Source organism: Jaculus jaculus, chromosome 11 (genome assembly GCF_020740685.1).
Source record: "Jaculus jaculus isolate mJacJac1 chromosome 11, mJacJac1.mat.Y.cur, whole genome shotgun sequence".
In the NCBI taxonomy this organism is placed as follows: Eukaryota; Metazoa; Chordata; class Mammalia; order Rodentia; family Dipodidae; genus Jaculus; species Jaculus jaculus.
This window is the reverse complement of record NC_059112.1, coordinates 64,613,447-64,634,010: the sequence shown is the minus strand read 5'-3', so window position 1 is coordinate 64,634,010 and position 20,564 is coordinate 64,613,447. Positions and strand designations below refer to the sequence as shown.

General features: G+C 39.4%; 1 protein-coding gene across 1 annotated transcript in view; it reads right to left on the bottom strand.

Moving 5' to 3' along the window:
• The window catches only part of Lekr1 (leucine, glutamate and lysine rich 1), a 319,603-nt gene that overhangs the window by 190,331 nt on the left and 108,708 nt on the right, over window positions 1-20,564 (bottom strand). The window lies entirely within an intron of this gene.

Genomic DNA, 20,564 nt, shown 5'->3' with positions numbered 1-20,564 from the left:
AGCCACAGGACAACCAAATTTTGAAAAGGTTGGATGGACAAAATGACTTCAAGCTCTTGTGCCATTCTTTAACTAAATCTATTTCACTAATCAAATATGCTCTATATGTTCATAAATCCATGTTGGTGTAACTTCCTTTCTTTTTTTACTTTAAAAAATATTTTATTTTTTAATGTTTTTTTTTTTTTTTTGAGAGCGACAGACACAGAGAGAAAGACAGATAGAGGGAGAGAGAGAATGGGCGCGCCAGGGCTTCCAGCCTCTGCAAACGAACTCCAGACGTGTGCGCCCCCTTGTGCATCTGGCTAACGTGGAACCTGGGGAACTGAGCCTCGAACCGGGGTCCTTAGGCTTCACAGGCAAGTGCTTAACTGCTAAGCCATCTCTCCAGCCCTTTTTAATATTTTTTTAAGATTAGTTTTGTACTCAGTGAATACAGTCAAGTTGTTATCATTGTTAGCCTTCTCCCTGTCCTCTCCCCTCCACAGGGACCCTCCTTGTTGGGGTATATGGGTCATGCATTGTAGGGTTAGCCATCAGTTATGGGTAGGAGAAAATGTCTCTGTGCATCATGACCCAACATGTGGCTCTGACACTCTTTCTGACCCCTCTTCTGCAAATTTCCCTGAGCTATGTTGGGTCCATTTTAGGTCTGCTTCACTGATAATGTCTTGGGAGCCTCTGTGTCTCTGGATATCTGATTTGGTAGGAATTGATTGTTCTCTATATCAATATCCTTCACCCTTGTGCTGGTACCAGGTTCACGAAGAATACAGCACCCTTGCTTGTTTTGCCAATTACTCTTAGTTTCAGCTGGGGCCCTTTTGAGGTATGACGGGGTAGTTCTCGCCTTAGGATCTGTGACTATCTGAAAAGAGAAGCAGATTATCTGATGGAGAGTAAAGGTAGCATCAGATACGGGATAATGATTAATTTTTAGAGAGAATTTAATAGGTGGAGACCCTCTTGAAGTCCACCTGGTACCTGATTGGTGGTAGCTTGATAATGGAGAGCAGGTTCATTTTTGGGTATGGTTCTGACTTTTTCCCAGCTCTAACTATGGGTTCCATTCCACTGAGCAGATCAGTGAGCCAAATCAAGAGAAGTTGGTTTCCTACCATGGCTGTGCACCACTATTGCACTTACATGAGCATCACAACAGTTTATTTGCTGCTAAGTAGGTTAGACCAAGAGTTGCTTGGACAGATATTGGTAATTTTCCCCCTGTCTCCCATGTAGCACCTTCTGGCACTAGATGTGCTGACTGTCTGGGGACTGACTCTCTTCTAGCTTCCAGCCATGCCTGTTGGGAGCCATTTTGGCTGGACTTGTATCCATAGCCCTGGGCTTCTGGCTGCAGGACATTAGCAAAACCATAGCAGCCTTCCTGCAAGTAAGATTCTGTATCTTCAGTGTTGGGAAGCCATCTGGCAGCAAGACATTAGCATAACCATAACAGCCTACCTGTAAGCAAGATTAGGTATCTTCAGCCATTTGGCTGGTCCTTTGTACTGAGAAATGATTGAAATGCAAAAACTCTGTAAGGGAAGGTTTTTTGATAAGTTACTTGTAAAGCTCATAAAATCTTTGTCCATGGAAAAACTGTTTGTAAAAAGATATAAAAAGGAATGCTATGAAATAAACTGTGTCTTCAGTCCTGGCTTGAGGCCTTGCTTCAGCCCTGGACTGGGGTCCATGCTTTCAGTCTTTCTTCTGTCTTTCTTTAATCCTCACTCCCCATCAGGCTCGAACCCTTTCAGCCGGCAGGCTCTGGCACATGCCATTCCATTTTGTGTCAACCACATATGGTTTCTTCAGCAGGAGTGTCTTACACTAACCTTTGGTGGGTCATCAAGTACTCTGACAGAAATCTGTCATTATTTTAGGAAACCTTGTAGGTCTCTCTGATCAAAAGCTCATTGTGGCTGATAGCCACCTGCTGATACTGGGTGTTACAGGTCAGTGCCCATGACGATAAGGAAGAAAAAGAATAGTAATATAAAAAAGTTAGAGAGAAGAGGAAGAGAGAGTGGGGGAGAGAGAGAGAAGCAGATTAAGGTCAGTCTTCATCATACCCTCTATAGGGCCTTGTGATTCAGGTGTTCCTCTAAGGGCCTGGTGAAGGTCAACTATTTGCTTTGTCAGTTTGCTTAATTGTTTTCTTAGTTTCCAGTTCATTAATTTCTGCTCTGAGATTTATTATTTCTTTACATCTGGAGATTTTGGGGTTGGATTCGTCTTGCTTTTCCAGTGCCTTTAGGTGGATGGTTACGTTATTGACTTGAGATTTCTGTCTTTCTTATGAAAGCATTTAGTGCTATGAATTTTCCACTGATGACCACCTTCATTGTGCCCCATAAGTATTAGTATGATGTGTTCTCATTGTCATTCATTTATAGAAAATTTTGCAGTTTCATTTGTATTTCATCCACTACCCATTTATTGTTTAAAATTGTGCTGTTCAGTTTCCAGGACCCAATGGAATTCTCGTTGGGTCTTTTGTTGTTAATTTCTAGCAATATAGCATTGTGATCTGACATCATGTAGAGAACTATGCCATACTTCCTAAATATATGGAGGCAGATTTTTGCGACCCAGTTTATGATCTATTTTAGAGAAGGTTTCATGGGCTGCTGAGAAGAATGTGTAGTCTGTGGATTTGTGATGGAATGTTCTATAGATGTCTGTTAGGTCTAATTGTTCTGTGGTTTTGTTGAGCTCTCTTGCTTCCCTGTTGGGTTTCTGTTTGAATAATCTATTACTGATAATGTGGTATTGAAGTCCCAACTATGATGGTGTTGGTGGTTATTTCTGTTTTATTGTTGAGTAGGTTTTGTTCTATGAATTGTGGTACCCTTGTGTTTGGTACATAAATATTTATGATTGTGATATCCTCTTGATGGATCATTGCCTTGATAAGTAGGAAGTGGCCTTCTTTGTCTTTTTTGATTATTTTTGGTTTGAAGTCTATTTTCTCTAATATTAGTATAGCTACGCCTGCTCGTTTCTTATTCCCATGGGCTTGTAATATCATTTTCCACCCTTTCACCCTGAGGAGGTGTCTGTCTTTAGAGGTGAGGTGGGTTTCTTGAAGACAACAGACTGAGGGGGTATAATTTTCTGTTCTACCCTGTTAGCTTATGTCTCTTGATGGGTGAATTAAGGCCATTAATAGTTGGGGTAATGACTATGAGGTTTGATTTGATCCCTACCATATTGTTTTGGTATATGTGGTATGGTGTTTTCATGGAATGTGAAGTATTTTGTGCCTTCTCTGAGTTTGGTTATTGTGATCTGCTTCTTGTAGGCATTGGAGGTTGATTATTTGATTCTTCTGTGTGGGGAATTTCCTGAAATACTCACTGTAGGTTTGGTTTTGTGTTCATATAATTGTAAAGCTGAGTTTTGTCATGTAAAGATTTTCTCTCACTATCTATTAGAGATTGATCTCCCCTAAGAGACCCAGTGAACCCATAATGCCTTTCTTTTCCTTCCCAAGGAGGTGCAACGCAGTTAGGTGGATGCCATTTTGACCAGAAGTCTCAACTTCCTTTCTAAGTGTATCAATCACCTATGTAGAAGCCAAAGCTAATTGGAATTATGGAGAAAAAAGGCTAATAGTTTGGCCTGTGCTCCCAGGCCATGAGGCCACTGGAGATTTTATGGGACACTTCTACACTGGCTCCCTGTTAAGCTACCTATCTTCCTGATCAGGGAGGATATAGTGTGCAGTGTGAAACATGAGAATCACAATTAAGGAGCAACCAGTCTTCCTGGTTTACCAAAGGGAAACCTACTTGGCCAACATGGCCCTGACTCATCCTAACAGACAGGAAACACCAGTAAGCCATAGGGCTACTGCTGGGTCCCTAAATTGTCTTTGGAGAGCCATTAGTACCTTCAAAATTAATCCTTGTTTAAATTTTGGCTATGTGTTTGGTATTAAACACTCAGAGAGAAATATAAAATAATAGATAAAGGGATACCTCAAGTATATGAATAGCCTATTAAATAATACAAGAACTTTCAAAGAAGGGGAAAAAGCAAAGCTTTAAGACATGTAGTCCCCATCTCTTAGAGTTCTAATTCTATAATGAGTAAAAACAACCATAGATGCCAAAAGGGTTATTTTAAAACCTGGAATATATTTATAGATGACTCTGACCAAAGGTCGCTAAATTCAAACGATTTCCTTACACTGGGAACAACAGTGAATCTCTTCTAACTTGTTCCAGGATGTCCTTAAACAAGTTCTGAGACCCAAAAAATATTTTTACAGCCTTTAAGGACACCCAATGGCTCTATCATACACCTTTGGCCCTGGATAGCTGCAGGACAAGTTGAAAAAGGTACATTCTAGAAGGCTATTATCAAGGTTAAATGTGTATATGTTTCTGATAACTCTGCTAATATCTTATCTGTTTTATAAGCCATATGGAAACAGATTCAGACCATGTCAAACACTACTGTGTCATTCAATGAACAGTTCTGGAAGAAATTTTCAGCCATCTTATGCTCAGATAGTGTTGAGGCAGTACAAGTCCAGCTACCTGGGTTTCCTCAAATGTTCCCCAAGGCCTAGAAGTCCACAAGAAGGATAACCCTGAAGGCAACCAGATTGCTATGTACTCATGTTTCATTACCTCCTTACTTTTATTCTTTCTTCCCAACATTCTCTTCCATGATTATCTTCCTGCACTCCATCAATACACTTCCAAGGTCCTTTAGCATAGTTTCCCTCTGTGGGAGAGACTCTCTAACTGGTATAACTTCATACCCTATTCAGCAGGAAATAGTTCACAATCTGATGTCATCATCCCTTGTCCTCTAACAGCAGTTTGAGTGTCTTCTCATGAAGGGGAAGATGAGGGGGGTGGAGTTAGGGTGACTGCACCCCTGAAGGTTCAAAGGGCAGAAAAGTTTGCACTTGTTATAAATCCAAGATGATCTGATACATATACATATACATATACATATACATATACATATACATATACATATACATATACATATAATATATATATAATCTCTTGCCTACTTCCAAAGAACTGTTTTCCACAGTCAGGACCCTTACTGGGAGAGAGGTCTTTCATAGGGTTTAAACATTGTGGTTGGTCATGTTCAGCCCTTGGAACTTGGTGCCAGAGATAATCTCTTCCTGAGACAGACCCTAGCCCTAACCAACCGGATAGACCCCTCATTCACCTGGGCCAAAAGACAGCCCACCACCGTAAGGTAAGGTTATAAATACCTTTGCAAAGGGTGGGGGTGGGCAGGCTTTCTCTGATCACTTGGGAACTTCCAGCTATGGGTGAATTTTTCCCTTGGCTGAGCTTGGGCTGCACTCCTTTGTAAAATAGAATAAAATGTGGTATTTTAAAAATCAAAAAAGAGAAATATTAAAATCTTTTTTCTATATTTAAATTTAAGATACAGATTATTTCCTTCAAATTCTAAGTTGTGGCATGCTTAAGCATCTACAAGAATTTCTAAATTTAAAGTGTATTCTGACTGATGAAAGAAGCTGTGAAAATATAAGCTCAGCACCTTTAAAGTTTTGCACATACTTGTGCAGGTTTGTACACCCATACCTGGGGCTTTGATCATGCTGATAGTACTGAATACGAAAGGGGAAAACCACTGACAATAATAAAACTTCAATTGCACATACCCCATGTTAAACTCTTGCTTGAAAATTTACTGTACTATCTTTTGTGTTTATCTGTCTTCCTCTAAGCCTCTGCAATCACCACTGTTTCTACACAATACCCTCTACCTACTTATGCAGACATGATTATTATAATCACAAATGTAAAAGTCAAAGACTGAAAATTAACTCCTATCTCCATGTTAGATAAAGTGAAATGTAAAATAGGCAGATGCTCTGACTCAGCAATTCCACTTTAAGGCATTAACTATGTTAAGGATAAAAGTAGGCTAGGATCAAAAAGATGCATGTGTAAACATATTTATTGAAGCCTAACTTATAATAAAAAGCATGAACAGCCTAAACATCCATTAGCAGAAACATAGTTAAATAAGGTATATTTCTACATGAAATACTATATCCTAGTTTCCTTGATGGACATGACTATATTTCCATTATATTGAGTATATTTCTACATATAGTAAAAAGAAAAAGTTTACAAAGTTCTATCCCAACATGTTAACCATGGGCATTTCTCTGCAATAAAATTGCAGATAATATTGACTTCACTTTTTAAGCTTTTAAAGAATTTTGAATTTGAATAAAGAGAATTATTGTTTTTATACTATTTCCTTAAAAGTTCAATAAACAAATCTCAAATTGGTTTTAAAATCCAATTAAGAATTTTACTACTGGGACTGGAGATGGCTTAGTGTGAAGCCAAAGGGCCAAAGTTCAATTCCCCAGGATCCACATCATCCAGATGTATAAGGTGGCATATATGTCTAGAGTTCATTTGCAGCAGCTGGAGGCCCTGGTGTGCCCATTTCCTCCCTCATTCTTTCCTTCTTTATCTCTCTCTCTCTCTCTTTCTCTCAAATAAATTTTTGAAAAAGAATTGGACTACTTACAATAACCCACATAAAATTTGCTCTTGGAGTTTTGTGAAGAGAAGCTCATGAATGGGGCCTCTCCTCTCTTCCTATATTATAGAAGAGATACATGAATATTATCTGAAGGCTTCAAGAAATAGACATTAACAAAGATAATATGAAGATTATCAGTAATCTCATTATTAACACCAGGGTGTACATCTACTACCATCCTAGTTCTACAAAGATCATTGTGCAGTTTCTAAGACAGTTTCTATAACAGGAAGAAATCTTTTACAACACTACAAATGCAGCATTCAAAAAAGGAGTCAAGGCTGAAGAGACGGCTTAGGGGTTAAGGCTCTTGACTGCAAAGCCAAAGGACCCAGGTTCAATTGCCCAGTGCCCATGTAAAGCCAGATGCACAAGGTGGTACATGCATCTGGAGTTTGTTTGCAGTGGCTAGGGGCCCTGGTGTGCCTCCATCTCTCTTTCTATCTGCCTCTCTTTCTCTGTCTCTTTTTTAAATAAATAAATAATTTTTTAAAAGAAGTAGTCAAGCCAGGCACGGTGGCACACATCTTTAATCCCAGCGCTTGAGAGGCAGAGGTAGGAGCATCGCTGTGAGCTTGAGGCCAGCTTGAGACAACATAGTAAATTCCAGGTTAGCTTAGACTACAGTGAGATCCTTCTGTCCACAAAGAGACTACATCCAAATATGAGGAGATGGATAGTAATAAAGAAATTAATAGATGGATAAGAATATTACCAATAGTGGAACATATTATTTAGTATGAAACAAAATTGAAATACAGAAATTTACATGAATATGTCTGTAGAGGGATCTGCAACATTCTTTTTAAAGAAGTGATGTGAATGACCAAGTCAAGGGATTCAGCCAAATTCCACTCATGAGCCTGAAGTACCTCCCTCAATGACATCTACATGTCACACATAATTTTAATGGCATCTTTTAATCTTGTAAGACATTAATCTACTTTTATTCTTTTAGAGTACTTACTTTCTGGTTCCTAACCAAGAAATCTTCATCTACCATTGAGTCATGAAGATATTTTACTATCTTTCTTCTAGGTGTTTTACTTCTTATAGTTAGCTTTATGATTTATCTTAAATTAACTTTTATGCATAGTGTGAGGCAGGAACTGGGGTAGATTTACTCACATATTATTTGGTTATTCCAGCACAACTTGTTGACAGAATTTCTTCTCTCTGTCAGATTACTCTTATGGTTTTATCAAAACTCAAATGATGATATGAGGAAAAGTCATTTAACAAGTGTGGTGGTTTGAATGTAAAATGCACCCCATAGTCTCAGGTGTTTGTCATTTAGCTTTCTATTTGGTCCACAGCTGGTAGAGATTTTGGACCATGGAGCTTTTCTGGAGGATGTGTGCTGCTTGGGTGAACCTTGGAGTTGATGAGTGCAGCCCAGTGTATTCAGAACTAGATTCTTCCTCCCTCTCTCTCTCTCTCTCTCTCTCTCTCTCTCTATCTATCTCTCTCTGTGTGTGTGTGTGTATGTGTGTGTGTGTGTGTGTGTGTGTGTGTGTGTGTGTGTGTCCTGCTGTAGCTATGTGAAGCTGTGAACTAGCTGCCAAGCTGCTTCTGCCATGAAGAAACTTCACTCAAACTATAAAGCTGGAGAGATGGCTTAGTGGTTAAGGCACATGCCTTCACAGCCAAAGGACCCAGGTTCTGTTCTCCAGATCCCAATTAAGCCAGATGCACATGGTGGTGCATGCACCTGGATTTCATTTGCAGTGGCTAGAAGCCCTGGTGTACCCATGCTCGCTCGCTCCCCCCCCCCCTCTCGTCTCCCCCTCTCTATCTTCCTCTCTTAAAAAAAAGATGTAACCCTGAAATAAATTCTTTCCTTCCACAACCTGCTTCAAAGATCAGGCATTTTGTCCTGGCAATGAGAATGTAACTGCTACAAAAAAAAAAAAAAATGGTATCAAGAAGAGTGGAGTTGCTGCAATGAACCTGACTATATGGTTTTTTTGTTTTTTGTTTTTGTTTTTTTCTTTTTGAACTGGTTTGTGGGGGAAATATGAGAGGATTTGGTACTTTGGATTAGAGAAGTATTGCACTATTGTAAGCAGAAATTGATGGGTCATTCTGGTGAGAGATTGAAAGACCTAAATGCAAAAAAATAGAAGTGTGGATGGTGAAAGCTTGGTTTATGAGGCTTCAGAAGAGAAAGATTTTGTCAGAACTGGGATAGGCTGGCTGTGATTTGCCCATGTTCTGAGAATTTGAGCAGAGTTGAATTTAAAATTTATGGACTGGTGTGTTTGCTAGAAAAAGGTATAGCACATAAATATATAAAATATATGAAGTTTAATACAAATATATGTAAATAAATTTGAAGTCTCCAGGCACAGAGAGCCTGGTTTTAGGCCACTTAAGTTACAATTGTTAAAGAGATTACTACCAGTAATGTTGGGCCAACTGTTCTCCATTGCTACAATAGGTAAGATGCTCTGAGGGGAAAACCTAACCTATTGAAAACACAACTAGTATTGTAAATTATTTGGAAACTAGGGATCCTGAAGTAAGAATGCTGAGCAAGTTTCTGCTCCTCAAGGTCAAGCTTTATAAGACCCTGGATTTACAAATTTGATGGTAAAGTCTACCTCCTACTGGTTTTGGAAGTGTGACAAATGCAGGAAAGAGGGTCATGAAATGCATATGGTTCTGAAAATGGCAATGTGAGGCAAGATTGATCTGAGGACTGTAGATCTGAGGCTTTTGAATGTAATTATAAAGATGAGTGATGAATTCGAATGGAGACTCCAGGATTTGAGGGGTGGGAGGATTGTGGCATGGCTGCTAAGGAAAGCTGTTCCCTCTGGCTTAGGTAGATCTATTCAGTAAGCAAGTAGCACCATGGAGGGGTGTAATTTGGCCTTTTGGAACCAAAGAAGTTCATCCCAGCTCTAGATGCCTGACATGGAGCTTCAGGATTTCTTTCTTTTTTTTTTTTTTTAAATTTTTATTTTATTTATTTATTTGAGAGCGACAGACACAGAGAGAAAGACAGATAGAGGGAGAGAGAGAGAATGGGCTCGCCAGGGCTTCCAGCCTCTGCAAACGAACTCCAGATGCGTGTGCCCCCTTGTGCATCTGGCTAACGTGGGACCTGGGGAACCGAGCCTCGAACCGGGGTCCTTAGGCTTCACAGGCAAGCGCTCAACCGCTAAGCCATCTCTCCAGCCCGAGCTTCAGGATTTCATATCTGCACTGCTGGCTTTATAACTTGCATTGGACCACTCTTTCCCTGCTATGCCTTCTTTTTGGAATATGTACTCTGTGCCATTATGTGTTAGAAGTATATTACTTGTGTTTGGATTTCAGAGGACTCACAGTTAAAAGATTATTTTGAGTTTAAGAAGTGACTTTGAACTTTTGAACACTGTTGGGATTGATAAAAAACTATGGGGATTTTCAAAATTGGACTCAGTGCATTTAAATCATGAGACAGTGATAAGTCTATGAAGGCCAGGGGTAGAATATAGTGGTTTAAATGTAAAAAGTCCCACATAGGCATTTGTAATTTATCTTACTATTTAGTCCACATCTGGTGGAGATTTTGGAAAGTGAATCGCTGATTTAGAAGTTGTATTGTTTGGGGTCAACCCTGGGGTTGATTAGTCCAGCTCACCATGTGTTCACACCTAGCTACCTCTTACTGCTCTCCTTCCAATGAGGATATGTGAAACTGTACATTGCCTGCCAGGCTTTTCTATGCCATGATGAAGCTTCTCTTCAAAACTGTAAGCCTGAAATAAATCCTTCCCTCCCATAAGCTCCTTCTAGTCAAGTGTTTTGTCCAAGAACAAAACTGATATCCCAGGTATGGTGGTCCCCCATAAACCCATGTATTTTGAATACTTGGTTCCTAGCTGATTGCAATTTGGTATGGGGAACCTTGCTGGAACAGGCGTATTGCTGAGGGCAGGTTTAGAGATGTTATAGCCAGCTCTCTTTTGCTTGAGTTTGGCTCACTCTCCTGTTGCTCTTTGCTACCTGCTATGACAAGGAAGTGATGTCTAGCACGTGCTGTACTATCTTTCCCCTGCCATAATGGAGTTTCCCCTTGAGACTATAAGCCAAAATAAACAACTTTCTTTCCATCAGCTTCTTTTTGTTAGGTGCTTTTTACCAGCAATTAGAAGGTGGCTACAGCAGAAAAATTGGTACCAGTTGCATAAACAGAAACCTGACTGTGTGGCTTTGGTTATTTGCAATTGGCACGTAGGAGTGATATGGAAGTATTTGAAACCTTGTCCTAAGTGATGTCTTGCAGTGCTGTAATAAGAGGTTGATATACAATTTTGGTTAGAGTCGAAAGACCTAAATGGAATAAGAACAGTTGACTATGAGGTTTCACTTATTAGGGGAATAATGACCTCTTTCCAGCCTGGGCTAGAAGCAGTTTGTGTGACAAGTTTGCTCTTCTGCCCATGTTCTGAGAACTTGTACAGGGTTGTATTTCATAGAAATGGACTGGTGTGAGCAGGTGGCTATGGTGCAGAAAGAAATGAAAACTCTATGCCAAAATTGTTGCTTGTTCAGCTGCAATTGTTTGAGAGATTGTTACAACCATTGAGACTAGGCAAGCTGTTCAGTACTGGGACAGCAGAAAAAAAGCTAACTGTTTAAAAGTAGAGGACCTGGACTTTGAAGGTTTCAGATGTTCAAAGTCAGCTTTATTCCACAGTGAATTAACAAACTTAGCAGAAGAACTGGTACTATGGGAGTATAACAAATGCAGGATAGAGAGGATCATCGGATTTGCAACACAGTTTTTTTGTTTTGTTTTGGAAATGGGCATGGCAATGTAAGGCAGGCTTGGCAGAATGCCGGCATGGAGGCTCAATGAAGCCATGAGGATGAACTATGGTTTGCAATGGAAACTCCTGATGCCAAGACTATGAGATGGCTGCTGAGGAGAGCTGCTGACCCAGAATGGATTGTTCACAGGGCTGCGAGTAGCCTAGCTAGAGGGGACAAATTGGCAACTCAGAGCCTTTATCACTGGCTACAGATGTCAGAATTGGAGCTATAGGATTTGATGTTTGTTCTGTTGTCTTTAGTTCTTGTATTGGTTCAACCTCCCCTTGATATGCCCAGTGCCTCTTTTGCAGTGTGAATGTTTACTGTGTGCCATTATACTATTTCAGTTTTACAGGTTAATGGCTAAGAAATATTGGACTATGGGGATGTTTGAACAGTGTTGAGATTGTTAAACATTTTGGGAATGTTTAAAATTGCACAAAGTGCGTTGCAATTTACATCATGGATTGTAATCCATTTCTGAGAGCCAAAGGTAGAAAGTGGTAGTTTCAATTTGATGTCCCCTATTAACTCATGTGTTACGAATGCTTGGTTCCAAGCTGATGGCAAATTGGGAGGTAGATCCTTACTGGAGGAGGTGTATTGTTGGAGTGGGCTTAGGGTTGTTACAGCCAGTTCCTCTTTGCCAGAGTTTGGCTCATGCTTCAGCTGCTGTTTTCCACCTGCTGTGGCAGAGCTGATGTCCAGCTTCTGCTCATGCCATGCTCTCCCATGCCATCATAGAAATTCCCCTCAAGACTATAAGCCAAAGTAAACAACATTCTTCCAATCATCTGCTTTTGGTTGGATGCCTTGTGCTAGAAATGGTAACTACAAAACCAAGATATTCTGATTCACTAACCTATTTTAGAGTTATATGCCAGTGCTATACTGGTTAAAGTAGTTTTATTAAAAAAAAAAGTAAAGATGAATTTTAAAATTACTTTATTTTAAATTACCATTTTTCATTTTATTTTTAAATGTGATTTTAAATTTTATTTATTTATTGTGTGTGTGTGTGTGTGTGTGTGTGTGTGAGAGAGAGAGAGAGAGAGAGAGAGAGGGAGAGAGATAGAAGAGGGGGAGAGAAGAGAGAGAATGGGCATGCCAGGGTCTCTAGCCACTGCAAACAAACTCCAGATGCATGTGTCCCCTTGTGCATCTGGCTTACATGGGTACTGGGGAATCAAACATGGTCCTTTGGCTTTACAGGCAAGCACATTAACAACTAAACTACCTCTCCAGCATGAACAGTGCATTTTTAAAATTCTTCCAGTTCTAATTTTTAATAGCTTTCTCTATCCTACTCTTTAGTATTCACTCCTTATACATTTTCCTTCTTGCCTTTCAGGAGAATGGATTTAAAATACTGGTCTGTCCTGTGAGTCTTGTGGTTTCCAATGAGGCCAAATACTCCAACAGGTACAATGGTGCCATATCTCTTATGGGGAAACCAACTAATTCCTGATTGGACTTGAAGCCATTCCACTGGAGGAAATTCATGCATAGTATTGAAAATCTAACCAAAAGCCTATGGCTGGGGAGGCCTTAGAAGGGAAACTATTACTGCTGTCTGACTAAATGCATATATTATGCCCACCAAACTGTCCTCTAAATACTTATGTTCATAGCAATATATTAATGCTACTCTCACTTGAGAAGTCACAGGTAAAGTGTTCATCACTAAATGAGGCATCTCTGTCATACCAACCAAGGCTCAATGACAGAAAGATGTAAAAGCCAAACAAAAGGAAGGTTGCTTACAATACTGTCTTCCAGACACAAAGTGGCCATGGTATTCATGACCTCAGAGTGGCTGACACTACCTACACAAACCTGAATAATATGAAGGAAAAAATGATGACATCAAAATAGACTAAAAGAGACTAATTGGAAAGAAAAATGGATTCACTGGAGCAGGTGTGGGCGCAGGGTCATGGGAGAGGAGTATAATCATGGTAGATTATATTTATGAAAATGTCAACAAAATGTTAAAAATAAAAATAAAGAATAAGAGGCCAGGTGTGGTGGTGCATGCCTTTAATCCTAGCACTCAGTATGCAGAGGAAGGAGAATCACCATAAGTGTAAGGCCACCCTGAGACTACATAATGAATTCCAGGTCACCCTGGGCTAGAGAGAGAGACCCTACCTTAAAAAACCAAGCCCCGCCCCCCAAAAAAAGAATAAGGGCTTTACGCCTTCCTGCCTTCTCATGAGCAGGAGCTTTTCATACTTTCTTTTTGTCTTTTAATCTAACAAAGTCAATCCAAATGTTAATAAATCAATAAAGCCAGGCATGGTGACACATGCCTTTAATCCCAGCACTCTGGAGGCAGAGGTAGAAGTATCTTTGTGAATTTGAGGCCAGCCTGGCACTACAGAGTGTTCTAGAGTGAAACCTTAACTTGAAAAAAAAAAAAAACAGCCTAAAAAATTAATTAGCCCACCTCCTCAGTCTGGGTTGCCTGCACAGAAAGTGCAGGCAGGCATGGTGGTCTGGAGTGAGTAGGCCAGATCCAATCCCTGTTTCCAGGCTAGTCCCACCTCCCCAGCATGAGTTCCTTGCTCTGACAGTATGTGGGTGGGCCCTGCAGTCTGGCATGAGTAGGACAGGCCCCAGTTTCTGGGCTTCTCACACCTCCCAGGTCTGGGTTGCCTGCATGGATAGTGTGCCAGCATGCACAGTGGTCTGGAGTAGGCCAGACCCCTTTCTATGCTTCACCCACCTCCCTGGTCTTGGTTGCCTATGCTGGTATGTGTGCTAGAAGGAATGGGACAAAGTATACCAGATCCCTGTTCCCTTGATCCTCTCAATGCCCCTGGTCCCTGTGTGAGCTGTGGAATCAGGCCTTTTGCTCTGGTATCCTTACTTGCCACCGGGTACCAACATTTCTGTTCAGCTGAGACAGAGGGTGCATGGGCCAAAGGACAAAAACTTGCTTCTTCCTCAATAAAATAAAGAGTTTTCCTAAAATGGGTAGACAACAACATAAAAAAGTCAATGAAAGTCAGAAAACTTAGAGATCTCCACCAAGGATGCCTAGTCCTACAATGGAATTTCCATTAAAATCATAGAGAAATCAACAGAAATTCATTCCCAAAATGAAAACACAACAACAAATGAGACCCTAATTTTAAAAAAAAAAATCACTTAACTAGAAGCATACTAATAAAGAACCAACAATCAGGATGACTCTGATAGGGTAACAAAACCATTGTAAGATGGACTATGGTTTATATGGAGACCTAAAGATGTTTTGAATATACTAGAACTGTGCTAGCGCTACCATGGAGGCTGTTGGCTAGGGATGAATGTTTTCCCTGGCTACTCAGCTGAGTGGAGGGGCAGAAATGGGAAATCCAGAGACTGTCAGTCACTGGTTATATCGAACTCGAACTGCAGAAGTTTGATGTTTGGTTGATGGTTTTTGAGTTTGCATTGTTCCACGATCTCATCTCACTTAAGCCTCATGGCAGTTAAAAAAGACTTACTCAGTGCCTTTTTATGTTAAAAGTACGTAACTTGTATTATTTTTACATGACTCACAGCTAAGAGGCAAACTTAAATTTCAAATGAGACTTGGTACTCTGCAGCTATGTTAAGTTGGTAAAGACTGTAGGGACCTTTGAAATGAGACTGGGTACAATTTACAATGTAAAATGGTTTTGAATGTATTGGGGGTCAGGGATGGAATGTTGTAGTTTGAGTAGATGTTCCCCAATAGATTCAGGAGTTTACTAAAGCTTCTTAGATTTCCAGCTACCTGACTGGAGGAGGTGTCACTGGGAAGATCCCAGGTTCAGCCCTAAGGTTTAATGGTAGATTTGGAATTCCAGTATAAAGATATGCAAAGTGCCTGAGTTTCACCTGGAGTTCCTCAAGTGTGCTGTGTGGTGTGGCTTTTGAGTTTTGGTTTCTGGGTTTTTTGTTTGTTTGTCTATTCAGACAAGAGGGGAGGCCATGAGCCTTTGGGATATAAAATCTGCTCTTGTCTGGATAGATGATGACATCAGATTAAAAGAGAGACTAATGGAGAGAGGGAGGGATATGATGGAGAGAAGAGTTATGAAGGGGAAAGTGGGGGATGGGAGGGGAGGGAAATACCATGGTTTGTTGTTTGTAAGTATAGAAGTTGTCAACAAAATACACACACACACACACACACACACACACACATATATGCACATATATATTAAAAAAAGAGAGAGAGCAGACATGCCATTATTGTACTCATTCAGTCATTTGGCCTGTCTGGCCAAACTTGAGGTTTCCAGTGCCCATTGTTTTCACCACTGATGACTTCTCTCTCCCATAAGACTACATAAAGTGAAGCTTTTTTTCAGGTTTCAGTTGGCTGGGCTACAGAAAGATTTTCTGCTCAGCACCAGCTTGATTTCTCAGTGACTTTGCCTCTCAGACATGTGAAGTCTTCAGCAATAGGGTCATACCATCTCTCTCTCATGGGAAACCAAAGGCCTTGGCAATAGCCTATAGTGTTTTGGAGGCAACAGGGACCTCCCTGGCCAACAACTCACTGGAAGGAAGCCCATCCTTGACACTGAAAATTTTCTAGTAACAATATACGGCTTCTGGATGTACCATGTTTAAGAAAGTAGATTTTCGTATGTCTTATTCAGAATATCTTTAATTTTGATTGATCCTCCCATCCCCCAACCTTTCTTTTATACAATCTCTTCCCCTGACATCACTAAGGTCTTTCACCTCCCTGTAATCTATTCTACTTACATTTCTACAATACCATCCCCTTAAGACCTTCCCTCTCCTCCCTCCCTTAAAGCCCATTTCTAGCTTACTGGCCTCTGCTACTGATTTTTGGTTCCAGATCACACATGTCTATATACTTGTACCAAGGATCCACATATAAGAGAGAACATGTGATGTTTGGCTATCTGGGCCTGGGTTACCTCAGTGAGTAAAATGTTTTCCAGGTCCATCCATTTCCTTGCAAATTTCATGATTTCATTTTTCTTTACCACTGAACACAACTCCAGTGTGTAGATGTACCACATCTTTATTATCGTAGTGAGAAGTGTCTATAGGATATATGCCTAGGAATGCTATAGCTGGATCATATAGTAAATCTATTTTTAGGTGTCTCAAGAACCTCCACATTATTTCCACAATGGCTGTACCAGATTACATTGCCACTGACAGTGCAGAAAGGTTTCCCTTTTATATCTTTGCCAACATTTATTGTCATTTGTTTTCTTGATGCTAGCCATTCTGATGGGAGACAGATGGAATTTCAATGTAGTTTTAATTTGCATTTCCCTGATGGCTAAGGATGTAGAACACATTTTTAGATGTTTATATGCCATCTGATGCCATCTGTATTTCTTCCGATAAGAACTCTCCATTTAGTTCCATAGTCATTTTGGGATTGGGTAGTTTGATTTCTTATTGTTCTGTTTTTTTGAGTTCTTTGTATATTCTGGATATTAATCCTCTGTCAGACGAGTAGGTGGCAAAGATTTCTCCCATTCTGAAGGTTGTCTCTTTATTCACAGTGTACTTTGCTGTACAAAACCTTTAGAACTTCATGAGATACCAGTAGTTGATTAGTGCTTTTATTTTCTGAGCAATTGGGGTTATATTCAGAAAATCCTTACGTACGCCAATATGTTTAAGGGTTTACCCTACCTTTTCCTCTAGCAATTTCAGTTTCTGGTCTGATATTAAGGTCACTGATCCACTTGGAGTTGATTCTTGTGCATGGAAAAAGACAAGGATCTATTCCATCTTTCTACATATAGATATCCCGTTTCTCTATACCACTTGTTAAAGAGGCTGTCTTTTCTTCAGTGAATATTTTTGGCATTTTTGTCAAAAATCAGATGACTGTAGTTGTCTGGATTAACATCTGGGTCCTCTATTCTGCTTCATTGATCTGCATGTCTGTCATTGTGCCAATACAATGCTGTTTTTGTTGCTATGGCTCTGTAATATAGCTTAAAATCAGGTATGGTGATACCACCAGCCTTATTTTTGTTGCTCAAAATCATTTTGACTATTTGAGGGTTTTGGTGCTTCCAAAGGAATTTTAGGATTTTTTTTCTATTCCTGTGAAGAATGCCATTGGAATTTTAATGGGGATTGCATTAAATGTGTAGATTGTTTTTGGCAAGATTGACATTTTCACAATGTTGATAATTCCAATCCTAGAACATGGCATGTGTTTCCATTTCCTTGTGTCTTCTGCAATGTTTTGCTTGAGTGTTTTAAAGTTCTCATTTTATAGATTCTTTACTTCCTTAGTAAAGTTTATTCCAAGGTACTTTATTTTTTTTGATGCAATTGTGAATGGGAGAGATTCCCTGATTTCATCCTCTGCATGTTTGTTGTTAGTGTATAAGACATCTACTGATTTATGTGTATTTATTTTGTATCCTACCACATTGCTGAAAGTGTTTGTCAGCTCTAACAGTTTGCTGGTAGTGTTTAGGGTCTTTTATGTGTAGAATCATATAATCAGCAAATACTTATAATTTGATCTCTTCCTTTCCAATTTGTATCACTACTATGAGTGTGTCTTGCCTTATTGCTATAACTAAGACTTCCAGTACTATATTAAATAAAAGTGGTGACAGTGGACACCCTTGTTTTTTTCCTGAATGTAGTGGAAAAGCTTTGAGATTTTCACCATTTAGTATTATGTTGGATGTAGGTTTTTCATAAATAGCTTTTATTATATTGAGATATATTCCTTCTATTCCAAGTTTCTGTAATAATTTAACCATGAAAGGATGTTGTATTTTATTGAATGCCTTTTCTGCATCTATTGAGATGATCATGTGACTTTTGTCCTTCAGACCATTTATGTGATGTATTATATTTATTGAATTCTGTATGTTGAATCATCCCTGCATCCCTGGGATTAAGCTAACTTGGTCAGGGTGATAATGTTTTTGATATATTCTTGTATTCTGTTTGCCAATATTTTGTGCAGACTGGTTGCATCTATGTTCATGAGGGAGATTGGTCTGTAATTTTCTTTTTTTTGTTGTTCTGTCTTTGCCCAAATTGCAAGCCATGAGCACCACAGTGGGACTCTTGCTGTTTTCCTTCTTTCTGGTGGATCTTAGTCTCTCTCTGGCTTTTCCACTGTGTCTCCTTCACTTTTTAGAATAAGAGTGTATTTTGCTTGTGTTTTGCTTAAATCCCTCCCTAGGCTGGTTTGGCCTGGCTCCTATGCTGCCATCTTACCCAGAAGTCCTTTCCCCTCTATCTATAATAAATATCCCTTCCTCCATAACTGTGCCTTGTTTTAGAAGTTCATCTAAGTGATCTAAAGTTGTGTGCTACATATGAAAGAATTAAAAAAATTTCAAGAAAGACACTAAGGAGGATTAGAGCAGATGGAAAGACCTCCCATTCTCCTGGGTAGGTAGAATTAATATTGTGAAGATGGCAATTTTATCAAAACCAATATGAAGATTTAATGCAATACAGTAAAAATTCCAGCATCAGTATTCACAGAGATAGAAAAAAAATGATCTCAAAATTTATATGGAATGGCAGCAGGCCTCAGATATCCAAACATATCCTCAGCAAAAGAAAACTTTTTGAGTTGTTATCATACCATATCTAAAGTTATATTACAAAGCTATGGTAACTAAAACAGCATGATACTGACATAAAAATGGAAATATAGATGAATGGAACAGAACTGAAGACCCAGAGTTTAGGTCAAGTAGATGTAGCTATTTGATATTTGACAAAGTGCTAAGAATGTAGACTAGAGAAAAGATCTTTAACAAATGTTGGAGAAATTGGATAACCACATGTAGAAAAATGAAACTACACAAAAATCAACTCCAAATGGATTAAAGACCTCAATATAACACCTGAAACTTTTCAATTACTAGAAGAAAAAATAGGAGGCACTCTTCACAATATAGGACTGGGAAAAGACTTCTTAAACAGTAGCCCAGGAAGTTAAACAATTTCTTAATCAATGGGATCTCATGAAACTAAAAAGGTTTTACATAGACAAACATACCATAAACAGAGCCAATGAATTACCCACAGAATAGGAAAAAGTTTTCACCAGCTATACCACTGACAGAGGCCTAATATCTAGACTCTACAAAGAACTCAAAAAACTAAACAATAAAAAAAAAAAATCAAACAACCCACACCAGAAAAAGGGCAGAAGGGTAGAGAACTGAAAAGGGAGTTCTCAAAGAAATACAAATGGTTAACACACACTTAATAAAATGTTCAACATCCCTAAACATCAGAGAAATGTAAATTAAAACAACTATGAGAATCTACCTTACTCCAGTAAGAAAGTCAATAATTTAAAAATATAATGGCAACAAATGTTGGTGAGGATGTGGGTAAAGTAGAACCCTCATTCACTGTTGGTATGAATGCAAATTTGTATAACCACTATGGAAATCAATATAAAGATTCCTGAGAAAATGAATATAGAACTACCAACAGACCCAGTTATTCCTTTATGGAGCATTTACCCTATATGCTCCATGCTTCACTACAGAGATATTTGCTCAACCATGTTCTCAGCTGCTGAATTTATAATAGCTATGAACTGGAATCAACCCAGGTCTCCATCATTGGATGAATAGATAATGAAGTTGTGGTACATATATACAGGGGAATTGTACTCAGCAGGAAGAAAAAATGATGCATTGAAATCTGTAGGAAAATATCAAGCTACCATCAATCACGGGGTATAAGAGGGCCTAAACCTATCATACTGTATATCAAAAAAGTAAGTGTTATCTCAATTTTCCGGATGCTAACTTACTCTCCGTTGGAGAATCTGCTTCTCTTTTCCAGATAGATGCAGATCCTAAGAAGAGAGCTGCCCCAACATACCTCAAAAGGGGCCCAACTGAAACTAAGAACAACTGGCGAAATAAGCAAGGGTGATGTTTTCCTGTGAACTGGATACCAGCACAAAGGGGAAGGAGATCAACGCAGAGAAAAATCAACTCCTACCAAATCAGAGAGCCAGAGCCTCAGAGGCCCCCAACACCTCAGCACTGAAGCAGACCAAAAATGAACCCAACATGGCTCAGGGAAATCTTGTGGAAGAAGGGGCGGAAAGAATGTCAGAGTCACATGTTGGGTCATGATTTGCAGAGACATTTATCATACCAACAACTGGGGGCTAACTCCACAATGCACGACCCATT